At 39.6% G+C, this 17029-nt stretch overlaps 1 long non-coding RNA gene across 1 annotated transcript; it reads left to right on the forward strand.

The window, feature by feature from the left end:
* The first annotated feature begins 13801 nt into the window (after positions 1 to 13801).
* Positions 13802 to 16198, forward strand: LOC125309937. The gene is made up of 3 exons (XR_007196214.1): positions 13802 to 13994; positions 15475 to 15534; positions 16122 to 16198. It is a non-coding gene; the product is annotated as an uncharacterized LOC125309937 (long non-coding RNA).
* The last annotated feature ends 831 nt before the right edge of the window (positions 16199 to 17029 follow it).

The raw sequence follows: 17029 nt of genomic DNA on the forward strand, positions 1-17029 counted from the left end.
AACCTTGACTGAACCTACTGATGGATGCCTTGCTGCTGTCATATAAGTATAAAAAGCTATTCATCCTTTCATTGAAATGTTCTCATCTTTGCGGATAGAGGGTCCTTCTTTATTCAGAAAGTCTTCATCTCAAACTTGGTATACTTACTCATTATAAGTGCTTGATGAACTGATAGGTATTCAAGGTCTTAAGGTCTAAGTAGGATAGTCTGCCGGGTCTAGTTTGAAATTCTCAAGAGGTATAGCAGAGCAATGTGGGTAATAGAGCCGTCCCACCCCTTCCCTGAGAGAGCAGGAACTCTGGCAGTAAGTTTCCCATTCATTTCTCCAATTAATGTCTGGACAATTGTAGCCTAATGTATAAGTGAAATTGTACTTAAATCTTGCGAGTGAAAATTTCTTATTTGTGAAAATTGTTCTACAGTTAGATGGTTGCTTATTTCAAGTATTTTCACCTAAATATATTCCTTTGACAGGTTATTTATCTTGCTTATATTTTGTTAAGACAATGGATCTTTGAGCTGTCACTGTGGCATACAGGGAAGCCAAATCTAATCAAGTGGCTGCAAACCTTTTATATTGTACCTCAAAAACTAAAATGGAGCTTAATAAACTTCTGCACAATATTCTAAAAATGTTCTTTTTTTAGTTGTTCTCAACCAAAAAAACAATCAAACAGGACTGTTGTGTGGAGGTTACAGCGCAACCAGGATAATGTTTGTTCCCTCAACATTTAGGGAACGTCAGGCTTCTGCACAACCCAGAGGGAACGTTTCCTAAACGTTTGCTTTTGGTTTGGTTCTAACTAATCTTCAGAGAATCATATGCTAACGTTCCCGAACGTTCTGTTTTATTAGGGATGCATGAGAACTTTGCTCATAGACTTTGCACTTTGCCCAGCATTTGCATTAGGGCCTTTGATCCTTATAAACAGCAGCTCTTTTGATAACTCTTTTAGAACATTAATCATTACCGAAATATAATGCATGATTACACAGCAAACTTTAGTTTTTTCTTCTTTTTATTTTGTGGTCAAGGACACATATTCTTCAGTCAATGGTAAATTGTACACCGTGTAAAATATGAAAATCATTACTGAGGTACAAATCTTATAGAGCATCTCATGGATGAAAGAATGTTTCTCCAGTACACACCATTTCAAATGTGAAATAAATTAAATTCTTAAAAGAGTGCAATACAACTTGTATTGACACACATTATTATGACCGCCGCGCAGCGAAGCGGCGGTCATATAGGTTTTGTCAGATTTTTTTTTTTTTTTTTTTTTTTTTTTTTTCGCATGCCCAAATTTCCGTCAATGATTCCCGGGACACTGAAAGACCGGGGTACACGAAACTTGGTGGGCATGTAACCCCATATGGATAGCATGGAACCATCGTTTTTCGTTTTGATCTGTAGCCCCCCCGCTGGACTGGACCCCCCGAAAGGAGGGTAGGGCAGACACAGTTTTCTGTGAATATCTCGAAAACCGTAAGGTTTAGGAGGACCACCTTTTTTTTGTATGTTGATCTCAAGGGGCCATGTCAACCCATTCCATAACCACTCATTTCATGTATAGCGCCACCTAGTTAAACACAAAAAAGTAAAAATGAGGTGTTGTAATTGAAGGTATCTGTGACCTAACATAGTCAAAACTGCACGAAATTGGAAGTGTAGGATCATTATGACACCCTCTGTATGCACGCCAAGTTTTGTGGAATTCCGTTCATGGGGGGCCACACAATAAATTAATTTATGTTACTATACACCAACTGGCCTGTAGGTGGCCGGAGACAGTTTTCTGTGAATATCTCGAGAACCGTAGGGCCTAGGAGGTCCACCTTTTTATGTATGTTGGTCTTAAGGGGCATGTCAACCCATCCCATTACCACTTATTTCATGTATAGCGCCACCTAGTTAAAAATTAAAAAAGCAAAAATTAGGTGTTTTCATCACAATATCTCTGGCTGACAAGGTCAAAACTGCACGAAATTAAAAGTGTAGGATCATTATGACACCCTCCGAATGCATGCCAAGTTTTGTGTACTTTCGTTCATGGGGGCCTTACAATAAAATAATTTATGTGTACATTTAGTGACGACACCAACAAGGATTCCCGGACACTGAAAGACCGGGTACACAAAACTTGGTGGGCATGTACCCCACATGGATAGCATGGAACCGTCATTCTTCGTTTTGATCTGTAGCCCCCGCTGGACTGGACATCCCGAAAGGAGGGTAGGGCAGACACAGTTCTCTGTGAATATCTTGAGAACTGTAGAGCCTAGGATGACCAATTTTTCCGTATGTTTGCCTCCAGGGGTCATGTTAACCCATTCCATGTGCACACATGTGCATAAACAGATACACACGCACACACACATACATTTACAGTAATCATAATGACATACTCACACAGTAGACATATGTACGCATGCATGCACATGCACAAACACACATACGCAGGCAAACACACAAGCACGCACATACACACACACACACACACACCCACACACATAAACATAAATTTGTACACGCACACATGCACACAATTCAAGAATTTTTCCCGTCATCTACTCCCTGAATTTTTGGTCATTGATACCCGGGACACCGAACCACCGGGGTACATGAAATTTGGTGGGCATGTAGCCCCACTAGACTTTTACAGAAAAATTTAATTTCCCGCTGGGCCCCCTGAACCGCAAAAAAAAAAACAGTTTTTCCTAAATAAATACCTGAACCGTGGCACTGAGGATGAAGAATCTTTTATGGTATGTTGGTCTCAAGGGCCCACATCAACCTGGCTCATAATCACTCATGTGATTTGCACCCCCACCCCCCGGTAAAAAATGAAAATGCAATATTATTCTGCTTTAATCGCCCCTATCTTCAGTTAAGATGTTCAGAACTGCACCAAATTTTATGTGTATGATTGACCTGGCATTCTCTGGGGTATGCCCAGTTTCAGAGAATTTCATCCATGGGGGGGGGTCTAATAAAATTAGGTTATGTGTACATTTAGTGACTGTACACTCATTGGCCTGTAAATGGCGGTGCACACATATACACATGCACACACACAGGCACCCACATACTATCGGTATTAGAACGGCCGATACATAATTACAAATTCAGTAGGATTAAAAGAAAGCCAAAATAAATATTCATCATCATCATGGCTGCATTTTCAGTATTGGCGAGAAGTAGTCGTTTGTCCACTAGATGGCGATCGTTGCAGTGAGGCTTAATTTTGTTGGAAGTTAAAAGTGGGTTGGAAAAAAAAAAACAATGGACGCCTTCCTACAAGGACTGTAATTTACCGCGAACATCTAATAAGGATAGGACGATGTTCACATGAAGTGTAATTCCCATTTCTTCTTGAAGCCGAAATAAATCTGAGGATGTTTATCGGACATGCTTGGTTTTACTGCAGGTAATGCTTAATCTTGTAATATCAATAAGGACCTAGGTAATGTTACGTTAGCGTTGGTTGAGTGATGGAGGCATTTGATTGATTGCATTTGTAGAAAACTATAAATGCGGTTATACCAAGCAAATGTATAGCAGCACTGTTTGTATCTTTCGACTGTCATTTATTGCACGTGCTACAAAATCATTCTGTGCAATGGAAGATTTACCAACGTTACAATCGGTCTGATACAGTTTTGCCTATACATGCGAGACTGAGGCGCCTGTTTAGTTTGTTTTAAGTGCGTGCAGGGTGTGAGAGGGAATCGATGTGCTTTGATTACAGCTTGGTAGTTGTAGTCTGTGAAATTAAAAAAGCGTGTGTGTGAAGTATCCAAACAATGACACCTTCATTTCATTATGGCTGCTTTAGCAAAACACCTTAAGCTACTGTGTAGTGGGTCCCATTTAGAAGTGGCTACTTCATTCGGCTTTCCTTGACTCATGGAGCTGCGTGAATGTTATTACAACTTTTCGCCACGATATGACAGTTTAAGTCCGGCTTGATACTGTAAGGCGAAACCATTGGTTTCCAAAGGAGATTTTATTTGTGTCGCCAGCATAGCCTATTGACAATTTATGTTGTAAATAGGCCTACCTTATAATCCTACCTGTAGCTTAGGGAAGCTAACAGCTTTCTATTAGGATCTAGTTTGTTAGTTACCGCTTTGTCATAACTCCCTGATGCATTTTTTTGCATTTAGAATAGCCAGAGCGTGTATATCTCAATCGAAAATTAAACAATATCGGGTGCCTATGGACTAGGCTGGGTGAACCCAGCCTGATCTGCCCGCTATTTATTTTTTTGATTTCTTAAAAGATTGAGCTTGGTCTGATGAAAGCCAGACTAGCCATGGACCTCAGTTAAACAATGCAAGGGAACATGAATCAGCCTATATTGGCACTAACAATAACGGACAAAAGCTCTTCAACTTTGGCCCGTTAAAATGTGTATGAACAGTCTAGCGACGCATTTCATCAAGGCCCATTTGGACATGTCAGTTATTTGCACCACTGGTTAGATGTAAAACAGCATTTCGTTTCAGACTAGGCTACTGTTACTTAATTTGTGCATTAACAATAACGTTTCAGACTACTGTTACTTAATTTGTGCATTGACAATAAAGTATTACATGAACTAAAGATGACTAAAATCTTATGTAGAAGAAGAAACATTCGCGAAAAATCCATCCATCCAAAATGACTTTTGTTTTGATAGCTGTTGAAAACGGCATGGAACTGACAGAGATGTTTTGTTCATAAATACATAAAAAATAAATAAATAAATAACATTATGCTGATACCTTTTGCTTTTCCCAAATACAATGTAGCCTACAGGTGTAAGTGACCTTTCATCAATCCAGTTGCAATGGATGAACTGTGATGAACTGCCCTACTTGTGATTGTTTAGAGATTTTAAAGGTTTTATAACAATGCTACATCTTCTTTGGCTATTCTACAATCTATTCACCTTTTCAGCACCAGTAGGCTACTTTCTGTGCAGCCGCACACACACACTCAGGCATGCCAAACAAGCATACACAAAAGTTTCAAGAGTGGGGGATGGAGTAAAATATGGAGACAAATTGAAGTGTGATTTATTTTCGCGGAACGGATGTACAGGACTGAGCGGCGGTCATATTTTGTACCGCTATGCGGTACATCTAGTTCATTATCAAAATACTATCTCATCGATCTAACCACAGCATATGGGTCAGTTTCATAAATTCTGGTCTTGAACACTATACTTTTTGTGTTGTAATAAATTAGATAAATAAATAATTAAATTACACATTTGACCATATAAATCACTTGAATAATATAAAGCACTGTATGAATATGGAAAAAAACATTTTTAAAAGATAAACCAGACTGGTCATCTGGTGAGTTGCATCTTGGTTGTTTAAGCTTTTTGGCTGGACCTTGTGATACGAGACAGTAGTGAGGGCTTAGTCTGTGTCTCCCTGTCCAGCTTCCTCCTATTCCAGACAAGAGAAGAGAAAATGAGATCAACATGAGAGATTCTCTTCCACCGCAACTACACTAGGTGGCTTCAGTGTCATCACCTCATATTCCCTCATTAAGACAATCAGGAATTATTCATTTAAATTTGTGAAAATGGCATTAGATGATTGCGGTTACTTACTTGAACTCCATAATCTTGAGTTTCAACCATTTAGCGTGAGGAGAGCAGCAATGCTTTTCATTTTTATCCGTCTTAACACTGCATGGAGATACAGAAGAGATTGAGTTCAACACTAGTGTAGACCACAGAGTTGATACTGTATGCTGCCATTTTATTTATTGAACATTTCAGAAAATCCAGAGGTCCATGCATCACCACTTCTTTCTTAGCAGAGCTATCTATGTGAAATAGCTGAAAGAAAGAAATCTTCCTTACATCACTGCAGCAACACAAAGTTTGTCTGGCCTCTGTACTTTCAATCCAATGATTGGATCCATCACCTCTTTTTTAGACACTCTCGTGCAACAGGACAGATACTTTTCTTGCGCATCTGGAGGACATGTGAAATATCAGTTGCTGTTTGAATTCACACAAACTGCACTGACCACCACATTGTCAAAAAATACTGAACTACAACATATACAATAACAAAGTAGTAGTAACAAAGTATGATATGTTGTGTTAAAAACCACAATGAAGAGATTCAATTTTACCTGCTCTTTGCCAGACAACTGAAGCAATGGTAGCCATGATGGTCAGGCTGCTGATGAATGTCCTTGGTAACATTGTTATTGCTCTGTGGCCTGATGAAGGAGAATGTGAAGCGGAGGACACTCTCACCGCCGTATTTAACAGCCACAGAAAGCAGAAGTGGGTTGTGATGCACTCCCGCAATATTTCCATTTTCCTTCCTGCCACCAACTCACACACCCATTCCATGAGTATGACATGAGGTCATCATTAGGCCTGCTTCAGCTAATCAATTACATGTGGTTGGCCAAGTCATATGTAATTATAAAAACTAACCTTTAAGGGCACTTTTTATCACTTGTATTGCTTTAATTAATTAGTGTTACTAGGCCTAAATGATCATTTACCTCTCTATCGCTGAGGGTATTAAAATATGTCAGTCAGTCAGTCACATGTGATCATTTGAGACACTATAATGTTGACCACAATGAAAACAAAATTGATAACTTATGTAGTAAGTCACTTTTTCTTTTTAGCAAGTTGCCTCCATCAAAGGGACTGAATTAATTCATTTAGATTTATTTAATTTAGATTAGTCTATTCCTTTAGGGAACGTTCCCTGAAAATGATTTAAAAAAAATAAAAAAACGAACTGTCGAGTCCCTTTTTTTGCGTTCGCAGAGAGGCTGCCACAACCTAAAAGGCACAATTATTGAAAAAATAGTCTGTAATCAAGTTACCACCTTCTTAACATTAAATGGGTATTTTGATTACTTTCAGTCAGGTTTTCAGACAAATTACAGCACTGAAACATCTCTTAAGGTTTTAAATGATATACGCCTCAATACAGATGCAGATATACGCCTCAATACAGATGCAGGCAAAACATCAGTCAGAGGGCCCTATTATGACAGTTATCATCACTCGTCAAAAGCTTATTCAAATTTAGTAGGATGTCCAGTCCACATTGGGAGGGTTTTAAAATTAGATGGCTAAACAAGGTGTTCCTAGGTTTTTTTAATCAGTCATGGGTGTGTTTGGGGCGTAACATCATTTAAACCAATGAGAATGACATCTGTCATTCCCTTTAACGGCGCAAAGCGCGATGTCAAATAAATGCATCGGTATTTTGACATTCAACGGCGCATTTGAAGGAGGCTGCTTGCGAGACCGTGGGCCCCATCATGACATTCTAAAGCGCATCGTCACTCGTCAAAAGCTTATTCAAATTTAGTAGGATGTCCAGTCCACATTGGGAGGGGTTTCGTTATCAAACGTCGAGCGCATGGCGCAACACGGTGTTAGGTTTTTTTAATCAGTCATATGGGTGTGTTTGGGGCGTAACATCATTCAAACCAATGAGAATGACATCGGTCATTCCCTTTAATGGCACAAAGCGCGATGTCAAATAAATGCATCGGTATTTTGACATTCAGCGGTGCTTTTGAAGGAGGCTGCTTGCGAGACCGTATGGAATAGTCATTCCACTAAACCATGCTTTACTATAACCTAGCATAGCCTTCACGCGTCTATTATTTGAACTCACTGGCAAAGAGAAACTAACTTCACCAAGGTGTCAGTCAACGACAAGACAGTTATACACAGTTACTTTCACTATTAAATGACAATGGGTTACTATCGAAAACATAGGCTGAAAAAACCAACACTTACCCAAATATTGCTCAAATGACTGAACAAAACATTTATCCTGCAGAAGAGTTGCTTATATCTTGTGACAGTGCGTCTTCAGCTGTGCTCCATGCGTGTCTCTCGCCTCTCCCCTAATCACTTTTAACCGTCATTGCCAATTTGCAAATGATGGTGAATAACTACTCATCATGAGATGTACAGTATTTCGTAATATCTTTATTCTAATTATGTTTCCCATTGTAATAATGCAATTTGTAATGTTTTGCATGGACATGCGCTGGTGTGCGTTCATGTATAATAGAAGGATGGTGCATGCACCTGCCAATATGACTGTTGACAATGCGCTCTTAAAATAACATAAACAACTCGCCAAAGACTTCTGACCAGGTGTACAATAGCGATTTTTAGACAATGTGCCAGGCCACACCCCTGAGTGCATTGTTTAAAAAATAAACGTGCAAATTATGGAATTAAACTTTGCGCCGGTGGAAAACGAGTTTTACGCCATGCGCCAGGGTGCAAAATACAGCCCCTAGTGTTATTGGACCTTAATGCAGCCTTGACAAAATTAACAATAGGATGTCTCAAAATGTTCTTCAGTTGAACAAAAAAAAAAAAAAACTAATTATATTTGGATTACAATTCTGCTTTAATCGCCCCCATCTTCAGTTAAGATGTTCAAAACTGCACCAAATTTTATGTGTATGATTGACCTGGCATTCTCTGGGGGTATGCCAAGTTTCGTAGAATTTCATCCATGGGGTGGTCTAAAAAAATGTAGGTTATGTGTACATTTAGTGACAGTACACTCATTGGCCTGTAGATGGCAGTGTGCACACATATATACACACACACATAGGCATGCACATACTATCGGTATTAGAACGGCCGATACATAATTACAAATTCAGTAGGATTAAAAGAAAGCCAAATATTCATCATCATCATCATCATGGCTGCATTTCCAGCATTGGCGATACATAGTCGTTTGTCCACTAGATGGCGCATCGTTGCAGTGAGACGTAATTTTGTTGGAAGTTAAGTGGGTTGGAAAAACAATGGACGCTTCCTACAAGGACTGTAGTTTACCGCAGAGAACGTCTAATAAGGATAGGACGATGTTCACATGAAATGTAATTCCCATTTCTTCTTGAAGCCGAAATAAATCTGAGAAACATGGACATGCTTGGTTTTTACTGCAGGTAGGCCTATGTTAATCTTATAATATCAATAAGGACCTATAGGTACAATAATGTTACCGTTGGCGTTGGTTGAGTGATGGAGGCAAATTTGATTGCATTTGTAGAAAACTATAAATGCGGTTATACCAAGCAAATTGATAGCAGCACTGTAATTGTATCTTTCGACTGTCATTTGTTGCACGTGCTACAAAAATCATTCTGTGCAATGAAAGATTTACCAACGTTACTCCGGTCTGATACAGTTTTGCCTATACATGCATGAGACCGAGACGCCTGTTTATTTGTTTTAGGTGCGTGCAGGGTGTGAGAGGGGAATCAATGTGCTTTGATTCCAGCTTGGTAGTTGTAGTCTGTGAGATTAAAAAGCATGTGTGTGTGAAGTATCCAAACAATGACTGCTTTAGCAACACACCTTAAGTTACTGTGTAGTGGGTCCCATTTAGAAGTGGCTACTTCATTCGCGCTTTCCTTGACTCATGGAGCTGCGTGAATTACAACTTTGCCACGATATGGCAGTTTAAGTCCGCTTGATACTGTAAGGCGTAAGCCTTTGGTTTCCAAAGGAGATTTTATTTGTGTCGCCAGCATAGCCTATTGACAATTTATGTTGTAAATAGGCCTACCTTATAGGCCTACCTGTAGCTTAGGGAAGCTAACAGCTTTCTATTAGGATCTAGTTTGTTAGTTACAGCTTTGTCATAACTCCCTGATGCATTTAGAATAGCCAGAGTGTGGATATCTCAATCGGAAAATTAAACAATATCGGGCGCCTATGGACTAGGCTGGGTGAACCCAGCCTGATCTGCCCGCTATTTATTTTTTGATTTCTTAAAAGATTGAGCTTGGTCTGGTGAAAGCCATGGACCTCAGTTACACAATGCAAGGGAACATGAATCAGCGTATATTTGCATGAACAATAACGGACAACAGCTCTTCAACTTTGGCCCGTTAAAATGTGTATGAACAGTCTAGCGACGCATTTCATCAAGGCCTATTTGGACATGTCAGTTATTTGCACCACTGGTTAGATGTAAAACAGCATTTTGGTTCAGACTACTGTTACTTACTTTATTGTCAATGCACAAATTATCACATGAACTAAAGATGACTTAATCTTATGTAGAAGAAGCATTCACAAAAATTCCATCCGTCCAAAAATTACCTTTGTTTTTGATAGCTGTTGAAAACGGCATGGAACTAACAGAAATGTTTTTGTTTATTAATAAATAAATAAAAATATAACATTATGCTGATACCTTTTGCTTTTCCCAAATACAATGTAGCCTATAGGTGTAAGTGACCCTTCATCAATCCAGTTGCAATGGATGAACTGTGATGAACTGCCCTAGTTGTGATTGTTTGGAGATTTTAAAAGGTTTTACAATGCTACAACTTCTTTGGCCATCCTACAATCTATTCACCTTTTCAGTGCCAGTAGGCTACTTTCTGTGCAGCCGCACACACACACAGGCATGCCAAACAAGCATTGTGGCCGCCCGGCCGTGCGAGGCAGAATAGTGGGTCAATGTGTAGGGAAAGGGGATGGGGAGCAGAGTTCAACTCAAATCTTCAGTGCTGGACTGAGGCAGTCAGAGGACTCGTGTCAGCTTCTGAGACAAAGGAGAGAGAGAGAGAGAGCGAGCGAGAGCGAGAGCGAGACACAGGACAACGTTAGTGGGGAGTTCAGTCCCTGCCACTGACCTGGTCACCCAGCCCTATTGGTTGTCTTGGTGGGTTGTTCACGGTTCTTTACGCCCTCTTTCCTGTTCCAGCCGTCGCATCTTCCAGTAGCACAATCACTTCAGCCACGTTCCACTTCAGCTCCGTTCCACTTCAACAAAATCACAACACAACGTTCCACAATGGGCAAACAGGTTACTTCTGAAAGGGGTGGCCGTAAGCCCTTACCCTGAGACTTGCTTTGACGTCTGGTCTGGACATTAAACTCGACATTTCGAGAATAAAGTTGAAATATCCTGTCGACTTTAATCTCGACGTGTCGACATTAAACTCAACATTTTGAGAATAAAGTTAGTTTGGAGAGAGAGCGACCGCTCGGGACGATTGAAAGGGAGGACAAATGAAACATTGCAGTTTTCTTCGAGTGCAACAATGATTAGACATAGACATAGGCTTACATCATGTGGACAAAACATAGAACATATTAACCTCCGTTGCTCAGCCAAATACTTTCCTGTTATCACGGAGTTAGGCGTTAAATGCGATGGTCAAAAGTAAACGTCATTAGCGGTTTATTTATTTATTGTAGGCCTAAAGAGCCGGGCCGGGGGCGGGGCACATGGCCCTTTATTAAACTCATCATAACATAATTTTGAAGTGAAGTGTAACCAAGAGAACAACAACAAAAACATTAGGCTACATGACCCCTAATAAAACAACAATAATAGCCTACGCAGCACTATTTGAAGGGCATACGACGAGCCTTGCGCTCCATAAACTTCGTCCCACGATGCTCTGTTTATGTCCATTTTCTTTGCTCTCTCATTCTCTATGGACAACATGGCAAGTCCACTCAGTCTCTCCTGTCCCACTGTGCTCCTCAAGTGGTTTTTAATAATCTTTAACTTGGAGAATGAGCGCTCAGAGGTTGCAACGGTGACGGTAAGAGTCAAAAATAAAATTAGGGCGGTGCAAATCTCACTGAATGCAGAAGTCACTGCATTGGCGGAGCGAGGGGGTGGCTTCGGGGTCTCAAGCCCCGAATCTCTTTTCAAAAGCCCCGAATCTTTTTTTGTATGCGTTTTCAATTTCCAGCGATTCTAAATTCTAATTTAACTTCCCCTTGGTTTCTCTATAAATGTTACAAAATGTAGCCTACTATTACTGAGCAAATATCTCTTACTTTCAAAGCCCAATATTGACAGATAATCTGATTTCCCACACGATGAATTTAGGCAAGGCCAGAGCCGAGATGTAGCGGTTTACGTCATAAACTTGGCAGGAAAGTTCAGAGCGGCGCAGTCAGTTTAAACAGCAAGCCGGTAAGAAAAACTATTCAGTCAAGACATTAGACAATTAGGCTACTGTACCCCGGAATACAAAAGAAAAACTTCAGAAAGACAGAAAGTTTGTTGTACTGTATTCTGTAGTCTGTATTCTGTAGTCTCAATGACCGAATCAGTAGATACAGTACCTGTTATCAGTTGAGTTCGTTCAATTAATTTATTGTAGCCTAGGCAAATATGAAACGGAGATGTAACGTGGCTACCGGCGGGATTTTGAACTTGCATGTTTCATGCATTTTAGGGCAAAAAATACCATGGGATTGATGTGTTCCCCATTTGAGGAACGTAATCAATTGCGGACGTGCACAGACAGCTCATACACAGAGCACATAGCCTAGGTTAGGCTACTTTCACTTTCTAGAGCGCCACGTAGGCTAAAAGATGCTTCATACGTAAACAACGATCAAACATTATCAAATGTATTGTAGTGATCTCACCCTCAGACAAGATTCAAGATTTATTGGAACAGGAAGACTCAGACACAATCAGACACAAATTTGCACGTCGTAAAGTTAGAGTTTAAATAAAGCCAGACATACAGCAGAACATTTTATTCAATATTTTACACCTACTAGCCTAAATCATCAAAGTAAGTTTCAAAACTTTTCAGCAACCGTAAGTCATAACTCTTCCTGACTGGGGCAACCTACAGTATATAAGCCTAATACGTCCCACTCTGATGAAAATGATTGAAAAGAAACCGTTTGCATGATCTTAGCTCCTCCGGCCTTGTGCCGTGGGAGAGGCCCGTCCCACGGAGGTGGGGGGAGGGCTCCGGGCCCGGGGGGCTTGTCAAGGGGCCTCAAGCTCCGCTCCTGTGCTCTCCCCAATCCCAGACTTTCACATTGCATGTTTGTTTGTAATGGATGCAAAACAGCCTATTGCTGAATGTCTATGGAGGGACGAATGAAGCTGTCCTCCCGGCAACCCCATTCTAAGAAAATGCACACATATTCCCTCACGGGATCAAAAGAGTATAGGCCTATATACTTATACATATCTGTGTTATAGCCTCCTATGCAGGTGAGACCCCAGGTAAAAAAGTAGTATACTTTAGTGTGTTAGAAATATGATTAAAGTATATGAAGTATAAAGCAAGTATGCTTACACTTTTTGTACTTTATGTAAAGTATGTTTAATGTGTACTTTTAGAAAGTATACTTCAAAGTAGATGTTATTAAGTTCAACTTCAGTGTACTAAAATGAAATATACTTATTGTGCAATATTCAAAGTGTTTTTGTAATGTACTTTTAAAAGTGTACTTTGTTGTTAGTGTATTTTAAATGGTAAAGAAGTTTATTTAGTTTAATTGTATTAAATTGCTAATACTTAGAGTTGTAATATAGTGTACTTATGGAAAGTATATTTTTTTGGTAGGCCTAATACATTGTTGGTATAGTTTCATAGTCATCTCACCTTTAATAAAATACTAATGTGTGTAGCCTTTAGGCCTGATATGCAACCACATGGATGGCAGTGTGCAATAACCTAGCCTAGACACACTGATCTATCAGTTTTGGTCATCAAATAATATTTTTTCTTTTGTTGATTTTGTGTCTTAGTAAGGTAGTAGCCTATACGTTTGTGATGTAGTAGAGGTTGTGAGAGGATGAATGTGGCATTTTGTTAAATTTATAGGCAACACAGTTAAATGTATAGGCAGTCCAGTTGACCAATAACATGGCTGTTTGAATTTGAAATGGAGTGGGTGGATCTGTGCACCTATCGAGCACAACGTGGTGTGAGCATACATTAACGTTAATTTATACAGTCTATGCTTGTAACTTTATTGGCAAGACAGATGGACTGTAGAGACCAGAAAATGCATACGTTTACGGTCCGTATAAGGTTACAGGTTTGTCCAAATTAAAGATACCATAAATTCTAGTCATGCCAGAGATGTTGGTCCTACAGAACCAGAAGGACTCGTCATATGAGATAACAAGGGCTGAAGCCAGTTGGATCTAAAGTGCCAAGTTATTCGTTATCAGGTGAGTCCCAAAGCATATTGTTAAATGATTCTGATGTAGCTTACTCTTTATGACCTTCGGTAGTCTTTGGAGAAGTTAAATTGATGGCTTAACAATCTTTCAAGAGTTTGTTTTTATCCTTGCTAGTACAAGCTAGCAATGCCAGATCACGTTAGCTAATTTAGCTAACGTTAACGTCATACACGTCCACCCAGATCCCTATCAAGAAGAAAACTACATTAGCCTACTTTGTGTTTGTGGGATTATTGACAAGCGTTGGCTAGCACTAACGTTAGACAAACTATGATAGAAGAAAGTGTGTTCTTTATTAAGCAACGTTTGCCTAAAGTTCACCAATGTTTTTTAATATTATGTGTGGTGTAGGCTACCTCACAGAAAGGAGGATGGTGCTAGGCTAGTCACACCAAAGATTGTTAAGGCGGAGCAAGATACTTCGTCGTAGTTCATGTCTATGGGCGCGAAATGGGGATCGAATCCTGTCTGCATAAAGAGGCGTGTCGATGACGTATTGACGAGTGTAAGTTGCAACCGGCCAACAGCAGCGGCAGAAATAACCGGCGCACACCTGATATAAGGTTGATTTTCTCCAGACTGGATTGCTCAAAAATGCTAAAAATGTACCTGAAATGTTCAGAAGGGTTTGAGGATCATGAAAATGTGCCCGAAATTCACATTCCTAACTCTATAGAACCAAGACCTTAGCATATGTGGTGAAATTCTGAGCTATGCCCATAGACTTCAATGGAGCAGTAAGCTGCCTCTGCTCTGCATAAAGGGGGATTTTGACCCCCCCGTGCGATCCGGGTTCCCGGAAGTGGCTCCTGATGAAATATCTTGCTCCGCCTTAACAATCTTTGGTCACACTTCACATTCATTAGGCATGCTAATGACATTGTAGCTGTTTTTTTCTTTAATCGTGGAGACATCTTTTAAAATGAGTCTACAGGACAAATTACATGTAGAACGTTTTTTCCACCATTGATATTAGAGGGGGAATTAAACCTGGTGTTCTACTAAGTTAGTGCTATGAAGCTTAGGCTGCATGATTGATATTATGCCTTGGTTTATGCGATAGATTTAGATTTTTTTAATTATTCGTGTTTGACAGAGCATTCAAGTAAATTTCATGGTAGTGTTTGTAATTTACCTAGTTTTAATCTGTAGCCTAAAGGCCCATTCACACCAAGAACGATAACTATAACTATAACCATAACGATAAAAGCGTTCACACTGAACAACGATAAACAAAGTCTCTCATTGTGTTAATAAATGTGAGGGCTAAAATTCGATGGGTTCTGATTGGCTATTAGCATTTTATCGTTGTGAAAATCAAACTCTGAAAGTGATCCCCAACGATATCGTTCTTCATGTCGTTATCGTTATAGTTTATGTGTGAAAGTCGTCATTCATATTAACGAGAAAGATATTTATTTATAGTTATCGTTATTGGTGTGAATGGGCCTTAACTATGTTTTTACAGGTGTTCCTGGACAGTTTTGAAACCGAGATGTCTGAACGCCTCAAATAATCAGCAGTAAAGGTAAATATTCTTCATCCAGGACCTTGCCCTATTACTCTTAAAGCATAACTCAAGCCAAAATGCAACCTAGGGTCTTTTTGTGAATGTACCTGAGTCAAACTTTCGTTTGAAAGCATAATTAAGTCAGAAGCGCCACCATTAAGCTTGACTGTATTGTCGTTTCTGGGTCAAATGCCATTTTGAATGGGAGTGGTAGGGGCAGAACTATTTTGATACATGATTTTGATTTATGCATCAAAATAGTAGGCTAGTACCCCTACGACTCCCATTTAAAATACCATTTGACCCAAAAAACGATAAATAGGGTTAATATTGGAAACAAAGAAATCTAAGGTAATCAAATGCAGAAAACAGGGTGGTTGCACTCATATCGGTGCCAAGGTGCACAACGCTTTAAGGAAAGACTACCTGGCCAGGTCTACCCATACTAGGATGGCAAACAGATGGTGTCAATACCAATTTGACCCATAAAAAGTAAATGTCAAATAGGTACAGATAATCTGTATTAATCTCATCATTGCCAATGGATTTCTGTGTAAAATATTGTTTATCTTGTAAAATGTTGTCCATCTTCTTTCTGTTCACAGACAACAGAGACAAATTCTCTAATACCAAGGTCAATGCATTTGACTGCTGTCCAGCCCCGGGTTGCCACTGAAAACTTTATGCATCTTGGACTGGAAGATGGTGTGCTAGTAAGGAAGCTAGCTACCACAGCTTTTGCCACCACAACTCACTGCACAACTCTACCACTCATTTCCTCCGCCATGATCCGTAACCACCATGGTTTTCTTTCTGGGCCAGAAGACTGCAAACACATAAGCAATAAATGATCATGCATTACAAATTTAGCCATGTTAGACTGGTAAGTTGTTGGCTTGTATGCTGGGTGTCCAGTAAACAATTTCAAGCTTAGAGGGCAAATTCTCTCACCTAGGAGGGTAAACAACTTTTGTTTTTCATGAAATCTGCATTTTGAATTGATGGTCTACCAATGAGGCTGTAGAGTATCGCGACACAATAGTGGCAAAAAGCACTTGCGCGATAAAACATGCATTCGGGTGTATTATATTATATATTATTTCACACACGTATATATTAAATGCATGCGCGCAAATTCTCTCTGCGCGTGCACACTCAGAGGAAACTGCTCCCCAAGCATGGAAGAAAATGCTGCGAGCGAGGAGGAATCTGACCAGCGCTCCAAACAGCCACTCGAAAAATCTATGCATGTGAAATAATATAATACGCCCAAATGCATGTTTTATCGCGTTACCACATCCAATTTGAAAAGATATGCTCAAGAGATCCATAACTTTCAGAAAAATGTTTTACTTTTGTTATGGATGAATATTATGTTTTGTTTTCATTCATGTCAATAAAATGTTTTTCTCATAATCAAAGTGTAATTTGTCATGTAAACGAATAGGTAGGAGAGTACTAATATTATACTTAAATTGCATGCCTTTTATAATGCTTAAAGTATCTTAAGACT

The sequence above is a fragment of the Alosa alosa genome, chromosome 16 (genome assembly GCF_017589495.1).
Source record: "Alosa alosa isolate M-15738 ecotype Scorff River chromosome 16, AALO_Geno_1.1, whole genome shotgun sequence".
NCBI classification, from domain to species: Eukaryota; Metazoa; Chordata; class Actinopteri; order Clupeiformes; family Clupeidae; genus Alosa; species Alosa alosa.